Source organism: Arvicola amphibius, chromosome 2 (genome assembly GCF_903992535.2).
Source record: "Arvicola amphibius chromosome 2, mArvAmp1.2, whole genome shotgun sequence".
Taxonomy (NCBI): domain Eukaryota; kingdom Metazoa; phylum Chordata; class Mammalia; order Rodentia; family Cricetidae; genus Arvicola; species Arvicola amphibius.
The window spans coordinates 110,673,689-110,682,233 of NC_052048.2; the positions used below are offsets into that span (position 1 = coordinate 110,673,689).

Consider the following 8,545-nt stretch of genomic DNA (forward strand, 5'->3'; position numbering starts at 1 on the left):
TGGAGTTCTCCTTTATTTGTTGTTAAAAAGAAATGTGGAAAATGGAGGAGAGTGACAGAGCTAAGAGCTGTTGCCAAGGTTATTCAACCTATGGGCTCTCTACAATCTGGAATTCCTCTGCCTTCTCTATTACCAAAAGGATGGCCTCTCATAGTTATTGATTTAAAGATTGTTTCTTCACTATACCTTTAGAAGAAAAGGACAGAGAAAAAATCGCCTTCACAGTGCCTACTTATAATAATTCTCAGTCTACTAGGAGATACCAGTGGACTGTTCTCCAACAGGGAATGCTCAATAGCTCCATTCTGTGCCAATGCTTTGTAAGTCAGGCATTGGAAATAATACAGAAGCAATTTCCTAAGTCTATAATTTACCATTACATGGATGACATTTGTTATCTGATTCAAATGCAGATACTTTAGAAAGAATATTTGAAGAAGAAAGTTTTGCCTAAATGGGGATTACAAATTGCTCCTGAAAAAATACAAATAGGAATTTCTGACAATTACCTAGGTTACAAAATAGGTTGCAGAAAATTAGAACACAAAAAGCACAAATTAGGAGAGACTGGTTGCAGGCTCTTAATGACTTTCAAAGATTTTTAGGAGATATTTCCAGGCTGTTGGGATAACACCTTCTAATAATTCATTTAAACAAAACCCTAGATGGTGACAAAGTCGTAAATAGTCCCAGAAATTAACAGCTGAAGTGGAAAAAGTATTGACAATCTTTGAGGAGAAATTACAGGAAGCACATGTGGATAGGGTAAGTCCAAACCTTAATTGCACTCTAGTCATATGACCTTTCAGAATTTCCCCTACCAGAATTTTAATGCAGAGGGAAGACGTTATCTTATAATGAATCTTTTTTTTCTTTTTTTTCCAGTTTATTTTTTATTAAAAATTGCCATCTCCTCCCCCTTCCCTCCCCTCCCCTCCACCCACACCCCCACTCCCTCCCTCTTGAGGCCAAACAGCCATCAGGGTTCTCTACACTATGTTGAGACCAAGGTCCTCCCAACTCCCCCCAGGTCCAGAAAGGTGAGCAACCGAACTGACAAGGCTCACACAGAGCCCGTCCATGTCGTAGAGACCAAGCCCATCGCCATTGTCCTTCTTTTTTTTTTCTGGGGTCCAGCATATGTATCTAAGAAAATTAAATTTTTTGCTTATTATAATATGAAGCATATTATAGGTATAAATCCTACAGGTCAGGCAGTTATAGACAGGTCAAATCGACCTATAAAGGATATGCTGAAAAAACAGAAAGGGATGGAAAATACCCCCAGAAATAGACTGCATAATGCTTTAATAACCTTGCATTTTCTTAAGGCTAATGAGAAAGTAATAAGAGTAGCAGAGAGGCATTGGATAATAGAAAAACTTCTGAATTAAATCAGCTGGTATATTTCAAGGAAATATTGACTTCACAATGGAAACCAGGAGATGTGCTACCTTGGGGAGGGTGTTTCGCTTGTTTCCACAGGAGAAGAAAAACTATGGGTACTTTCAAAATTAATAAAGATTCGCTTTGAAAAAGAGAAACCTCTTGAGAAAGAGAAATGTTAGCTCATTCACAGAGGTGACAACCATACATGTGATAAGGAAATCTCACATAGGATTGGGGCAGGGTTCTTCTCTTGTCTTTGCAGGAAAATGCACATCTTCAAAAAGTCAAGAGATCCTGAATGTTTGGATGCAGAAAGAGGAAAAAGTAACTATCCAGAAAGAACCACCAAGCAAAAAGTAATATGACTTATGAGAACAGGTGATCGATCTATATATTTATAAATATATAAAGCTGGCTTTTAAGTTGAACAATGGCTATCCTTCTCTAAATCCAAGTACTTTGTTTAAAGAAAAATTCATAGTTTCTGTGTCATGTCAGGAGCCATCTGGTATAGATAGAAAAGTGAAAGAATTTAGCAAAAATTTTACTTTCTCCATGCCTATTTTGTCTATATCATATTTTTCATTTAGTATATGTCTATATGAATAATGCTTAAGTTTTCCATAATGAACAGTAGTTTCTCACAGATATTTTTCCTTCAGTAAGCTTTGAAGTTTTCAGGAAGAAGATTGGGTTTCACAGCAACGACTCCACCTGGTTGAGATGACATCAGGATGTTGATAGTGCTACTATAAAACCAGTTATTGGGTACCAGTTACTGAAATGGCACACATTCTCACAATGTTCTGGCCAGAATTCCAAATAAGAAATTTAGAAAAACCCTATCAAATACTCAGAAATCATTTGCAATTATACTAGACAGTAATCTTGAAACTTAACCATCATTTTACTTTTACAGGATCACATAGAAAGAACGTCACTCCCATGACAGTTGGAAGCAATTCTAGAAGACAATGTTCCCCCTTGCAAGAAAGATTGTCCTCAGGGTTGTGAACACCATTTAGGGACTGATTATTACTTATATATGGTAGAGGGTTGGGGTGGAAATTATGTAGGCCCAGAGACATCCTTGAAAATAAAAAGAGGGAAGATTGAGTAGGATAACAGGTAGTGTAATGTAAACTTACTCACAATACTAATACTACTAATAATAATAATAATAAGTAATAGAGTGAATACTTATGTTATTTATGAACAATTTACATTGGTATAGATTCTTGTATATTCATACAAATTCAAATTATATTTTTATTCTATTTACCATATTTGTACATCTATGCAAATTTATTTTGTCAGAATATATGCATATATGCATGCATGTTTCTACCTTTGTTTAAGACATTTTGTATGATTCAATTTTAGGATAGTATATATTTCTACCTCTGATCAAGATACTTATACATTGTTTGCATTTTGAGATCATTGTCTCCATTTACTGCACAGTTTACAGATTTTTAATATTCTGATATAAAGTCTTAGTCTTTAAGTTATATAGGTATTTAAGTGTTATAAGTCAATAGTCACTCATGTTTGCCATACTTATAGTCAGATTAATTAGGTTCTTTAGGTACATAGAGAATTTATTCTGCACAGATAGGTAATCTTCAACCACTTCAAAAAGCTGTAGAATATGGTATTTAAGTAACTTAGGGTTCTATTGACATGAGAAACGATTGCTCTTGACAGTACTGATCTATTCCCGAGAGAAAGTTGAGCACTTCTTGGCAGAACTGATCTTTGGGCAACGAACTGCCCATCCCTCGAGCACTGACAACATGCATGGTGTCTAGACTAGATAAGCAGGATACTTGGGGGAAAACTGCCAAACTTGCCAAGACAGGGTAAGATGTTTCTAAAAATTTTCCTGCCTCTGAAAATGCTCTGTCAGTTACTCAAGGCCTTATCCAAAGTTGGTTGCTTCAACATTGCAAATGAGACTTTGGGTGATTGTTCAGGTAGCCAGTTGTCTCTGTCATATACTGCACATTTTGGAAGCTGCTTGATTGTACTTCCTGACTACTCAAGTAATATTATTTCCATTCTCAGGCCTTTGGGTTTGAAGATTAGATATCCATAGTTACCTTCCTCTTATGATTTAGCCAAGCCATTTCCAGTGCAAGAATTAGGAATCCTTATAGCAGAATGTTTATTAAAATATTTAACATGCATTCCTTGCTTAATGTTGTTTATGCTGGTTGTAATTTTATACTTGATATCTGTTCCTTGTGTATATCATTTTTTACTGAGTATGGAACTCTCTTATTTAGACAAAAGGGGGAGGTGATGGGGAAATCTCCTTCAGGCAATGACCTTTAAGAGGCTGGAACAGGTTACAGTGTGACTGTTTGGGTACCCAGAGAAAACCGCTGGCCCGCCCAGCTCTCTCTCTTCTTTGTTCCCACATTACACACCTTGAGGTAGGACTTCTTGTTTCCTGTTCTGTAAGTTTTCCCTTTACAATAAAGAATAGTAACTGAAAACCTTTGGAGTTAGCTTGGGATTAGTTGACTTGCATCTTCAACCCCCTTTTCACTAACACACCACTTACCTTCATGTGCCAGGAGTGTGAAGCCAATGTCCAGTCTATCATTCATATCAGGGCCAACTGGGAGCTTCTTTAGTCTCATGCCTATCAATAGCCCTCTTGGCATTTAGGGCATTTGGTCTTTAGACAAACACCAAGACAATCCCTGTATAAGTGGCCAGACTGTTTATATTCCCAGCAACTATAGCCTGGTGGGACAGAATTATCATCCCATCAAGTTTGGTGTTGACCAAGGCATTGATTGAAGATGTAAGGGTAGATATGGACCTGTGTTGTATGTCAATATCATGGGCAGCCAAGACTCACTTATGAATATTTTCATTTCTAACAGGTATGATGGCATTACAGGTGCTGTGTATAGCCCCTCCCAGATTAGCTGTTTAATAAGGATATAATTGGTAGGACCAGATGAGATGCAATTTTTAATAGCATTGGTGACTTGGGTCAAAAATTCAGGTAATGGTTTCACAGACTGCTGGACCAGAGTGCAGAAATAGCTTACACTGTCCTGGGGCATACAAAGTTTGAGGGCTTTGAAGTCTAGGTTGGACACTTGTTGGAAATAGGCATGCAGGCCCATCATGGGTTGTGATACAAGATCAGTGTATTGTCCATGGTCAGTAAGCATATTGAGGGTGGCATTAAGACCAAACTGCAAATTTGCACAGGTTTGGGTCCTTGCTGCATCATCATAAACAGAAAAATTGGAGGAAAACTGAGATGTCAAGGACTGCCTTCAACATTGAGTACCAATTGTAACGGGTTAGAAGCTGCATGGCCCATTGTCTGAGTACTTGCTTAAAATAACAAGAATCAGGGTAACACTGATTGCCCTTGCACATGCCTGTATGTCGACCAGCCTGCTTCTGACCCTGCTGCCACTAGGAAGGTACATAGCTGACAAGAACAACATCACATCACTGGAGCCTCCAAACTCCACAGGGATGGGATGCACTTGGAAGTGTTCAAGCATATTGAAAATGGACTAGAACCACAGATGTTGGACCTAGCAGTGACCCTCCTCATTCAGTGACAAATTCAGATGGTTAGTCCTGCCCTGGAAGTTGAAAGTGAAAACATATTCACCACGTCTTGTCTCACTCTGACATACCAGGAAGATACCATAGGAGCCAGTGTTTCCTTCCAGCACTAACTGGGCAGCTGTGAGTCAAGAAAGCATGCCATGGAACCAAGGATATACTGAGAGGGGCTGATCCCCGTCAGTGCCCTCTTACTCCCTCTGGAACAGGAATGACTCTATGGCTTCCTCTGGAGTATCCAGGGGAGGGGAGAGGATTGAGAGGTGTTGAACATCCCTGCTGGGGGCCCCTTCTCAATGGGAATGAGAGGGGGCAACTCCAGAAGGAGTAATTCCATTGAGTCAAAATGGGAGGCAGCAATGGAGGCAGAACCAAGGGAGAAGGATGCTGATGACCAGTCAGAAGGGCCCCCTCATAAACTCCCTGCAACAGGCAATCGTTACATTCTCTGGGTCCCAGCAGATGATCTTGGATGAACAGACTCTCTGAACAATTTAGGAAGGGCAACTGCAGGCTGTCTGTATTATCCTTTGTGAGGAAGGAGGTCCCCAGGGCCAGGGAAAGGGTCATGGTCTTCATATGAAGTGCATCAGTTGTCTTCAGAATGTACTCTGAAGGACCTTCTACCTTAACCACAAATGTATTCTCCCCGTCAGGTATCTCTAGGGCTGTGGCTGTGCGGGCATCAGTGAGAGCAGAACAGGGAATGCTGAGTCAGGACCGAGATGCCTTGGGTGGTATGAAGAACTCCAAGAGACTTCCTCCTCTTTTAGAGCAGTAAGTGAAACTTCTGCCACTGAGGTTGCCCTCCTCTATGGTCAGCTCAGCAACCCCTCTTCCATGACCTACTCCTGCTGGGTCAAGGGCAGCTTCTTCAGCCCTTCTAAAACTGAGAAGCTCTTGTCTCTATACCATTCCTGCTCTGTTGTTCAAGGTCCCCCCTCAATGACTCAGTCTCAGTTTTCTCAAGTGCTGAGTCCATCTCCTTCCAGGGGATGTGTCATCACCAGCCAACTGTACCAACACCATCAGAGGAGTTGGAGTTGCTGTTTCCACCTAGGACTGGAGGGCCTGATGGGGTCTTCAGAGGCCCGGCTAGGGAGTAAGTGTCAACTGCCCCTTGACACTGTGGGATGCCTCATACAGAACTTCTGACTGAGCAACCCACTGAATCGGGGAGGGGAAATTTTTCTTGAGTTTCAGCTATCAGGACATTGTACAGGAGGAACATACTGAAGAAGCAAAGAGGCCAGCTAGGTCCTCAGAAGATAGAGATGGGCCCAACAGAGCCAGGGCCCCGCCCACCCTGAAGTAGTCAAGGGACAAGTCATGTAGTGGCACAATCTCCACACCAGGCCTCAATGGGACCAAGAGAGTTGGGGAGAGTGAGCCCAAGGCCTGTGTCACCTCAGCTTCGAAGTACTACAGGAATAGCTCAGGAAAACAGCCAGGAAAGGCAGCTACTGCTCAAGGCTCTGAATATTGTGGGTGGGAGGCCAGGTAGAGGTGAAATCGGCAGGCAAAATCCAGGGCAGAGGCCCTCGCATGAAACTCACAGAACTCTTGCCAACTTAGGAGAGAGGGTGGTGGCAGCACTGACAGAGAAGGGAAAGCTCCATCCTCTGGGGAAGGAGCACCATTCATGATAGGCCCTAGGAGGAGCCTGTGAGGAGCGGCAGCAAAGAAAAAAGAGGGCAGAAAACAGGGAGCGAGCAGCAACAGCTGCATCTTGGTCCACACACTCAGCTCCAGGGTCAAGCTAGTGGAAATAGTTGCCATCTGCGGAGAACATTCCAATCCCCAAAGGGAAAAGGATCCAACCACAGTCAAATGCCCAAAGCCTTTCCGTGAATTAAGGGACTGGTCATGGTCCTAACAGCCTTTAACAGGTGGTCACAGCCGGATTAGTTGAGAAGAGAGACTAGGAGAGGAAGTCCAACAGTCCACACTTCAAAGTGCAATCAGAATTCCCAGTAAAGCAAGAGAGCCTTCAGACAATCCCCGGGGGAGTGGCCCCAGGCAAAAGTCGTCAGACAGGGGGAGGGAATCTGCGTGAAGAGAAGGAAGGAAGGGAAAGGGAAAATAGTCTTTGAGAACTGAGTGCCCTACTTATAGTGAGGGACTTCTGCGGTTTGTTAGGCCACAGCTGTGTGCTCACACAGTGTCTCCAGGGGTCAGCCCTTATGTGGAGGTACCATGATGAAGTGAGTCACCATGCAAAGTTCCTAACTAGGATAAAAAACGAGGGGAAAGAAAAGAAAATATACGGATGGGGGAAAAAAGCCCCAACTCACCATGGGCTTAGAAAATGAAAATAGGGGTTAACTCACCTAAAAGAGCCGAAGGGGGCAAACTCAAGACACCAGCAGAGAGTCAGGACAGGGAATGCAGACAGGGTAGCAAGCAAGAAAGAAATATGCCCCAAAGAGTGTAAGGAGGACCAAAAAAGCGAGCAAAAGAAAAAGCTCAACTCTCGTCAGGCACCAATTTTAGTTTTTGCAAGCTTGTTGCTGCTGCCTGTTGTGTGAGTCCTGTTTTTAGGGGGGCAGGTGATGAGAAGACACAGAGGCAACTGCACAGACTCGGGGGATTCCAATACAGAAGCTCCTTATTGTAAAATGTGGTGTGTGTGTGTGTGGGGGGGGGTGTTTATGGGGTTAGGGAAATGAAGTTGAAATATGAACATTCTGGTTGGTCGTTTTGAAACTGGTGCTCACTGATGGTGCGTTTTGTGATTGGCTAGGAGCGTGCATCATTAGTTACTCTGCTTCTGATCTGCTGACAGGTTGTCTTGGTCAATTTTGCTTACTCATTGTGAGTTTGCATGTGCTTGCTTGCGCTTGCTTGAGCTTGCGCTATTTCCCTGTCTTAACACACAAACACACACACACACACACACACACACACACGATAAAAACAAATGACTACTTTCCTAATTTGTGAAGTTACAGTAGAAATATCTAATATTCTTTTATTATTAAAATTCTGTTTCTGAACATATGTATGCTTGAGTTTGTACTATCTTTACCAAAAAGGATTTCAGGAAGATGCAACAGGATGAAGAGAGTTCCGAAAGAAAAATGAGACTGAAAAGTATGTTAAAAAGGAGGGGACAGTAGTTTAAAAAGCAAAGGGTATGGGAAATAAACAATACATTTGAACAAAAGAAAACCAACAAAACATCACAAAGTCTTCATTTAAAGAGCTAACCCAAAAGTATCTGAAGTCACATGACAGGGAATTGAACTCACATATCCTAGGGGCAGAAAGAAGCAAGGACACACTGAGTCTTGAAATTTCATTGGCATCTCAGAATTCAATGGTACCATCTTGATCTTCTCTTTACAATCAAAACAAGAAAAATTAAATATAGCTGACTAAATAAGCAAATTTCAGAGATGGAAAAAACAAGTTGGACGTTAATGAATGAAAAAAATACTTTCGTCATGTCCAGCACTTGAGAGTGGAAGTGATGGAGTGTAGAGTGGCTCAAGAGAAAGGGCATCAAAGGAAGGGATGTGTAAAGGAAGAGAGAGAAATATCGAACTTG

The 8,545-nt window shown here is 41.8% G+C and overlaps 1 pseudogene; it reads right to left on the reverse strand.

The window, feature by feature from the left end:
* Positions 1-4,644: 4,644 nt before the first annotated feature.
* Positions 4,645-6,639, reverse strand: LOC119807291 (annotated as a pseudogene).
* Positions 6,640-8,545: the final 1,906 nt, after the last annotated feature.